A 1252-nucleotide genomic window follows, 5' to 3' on the forward strand; every position below is an offset into this window, starting at 1 on the left:
ACCCGTTGCACACCATGTGCAACGACAGACCGCAGGGGCCTGTGTATGTATATCTGTGCCCGTCACTAGTCCATCGTCCCATGGGGGACATCATGAAGTGATAAACTCGAATGTGAGTGCTGTTGTTGGCCATCTGCATAGCAAATATACACAAAACAAGAATAATACAGCAGAGAGAGTAAGACATCTAATGAACATAAATTCATTAACGGCATGGACTTACTCAGAATATCTCACTCAAACATAAAATATATTTTAACATATAGTTCATCATTTATCAGTGACATCATGAAGAAATACATAACTTATTATTTATTCCAACATTACTAATATATCAAGTAATATAGTCAACATTCTACTCATAACCATATCGCATACATAAACGTAGGAATACACAATACTTGTAACTCACATGTGGGAATTCACTTCCACAATGATAATGTATGCATGATATGTCATGATTATCCACCTTACACCAATATCCATCCAACATCCTAATCAGAAATAATCGAGAGTACAGGTCCCATACCAAGCCTCTTTGTACGCACCTGAGATACCATATCCTCGCAAGAAATTAAGAATAGATCGGTCGGTTCCCTCAGGAACAGTCCTACCCGGACCTAGGTCGTACAAACGCTTTCTGGGCATCCCTCTCATCGATCTCGAATGCAATCCAAGGGTTGTCAGAGATTGCCTAGTTTGGCCTGTGAGAACTGTCCGAAAAATGTACATTGTAAATTAGAAGTTTAATAATAAATATTTTTATGATCAATCACAACAAATAATGCACAGAGCAACACATTTTATTGAATAACAAATATGTTCAAGTAGGAAAAATTCAGGGGACAACTACCCTTGTAACGCCCCGTAAAATACTTCTAAAAAACATTGCGGAAAATGGGTAAATTTTTCTCCCGACAAGGAATGCTTCCCTCTCATCGATCTCGAATGCAATCTCCCGACAAGGAATGCTTCTCGTGGGACCCGATAGTACGTCAACCACACTTGCTCAACATAAAATCTCATTCACTACAACCCATCACCGAATAATCCTGGACGGTCACATGACCAGGCCTCTTATGGTCAGTCGATCGTTGTTTTCGTGATATCATGTATCCTTACTAGGGTACCCCCTTGTTCACGACCTCAAGTCGGATACTTGCCCAACAAGGCATAAACATAAACAATGCTTTCATAATTTTGTGGAAACATGCTTCTCATCTAAGCCATGATCTCATTCCACAACCTTTAT

The sequence above is a fragment of the Lupinus angustifolius genome, chromosome LG08 (assembly GCF_001865875.1).
Source record: "Lupinus angustifolius cultivar Tanjil chromosome LG08, LupAngTanjil_v1.0, whole genome shotgun sequence".
NCBI lineage: Eukaryota > Viridiplantae > Streptophyta > Magnoliopsida > Fabales > Fabaceae > Lupinus > Lupinus angustifolius.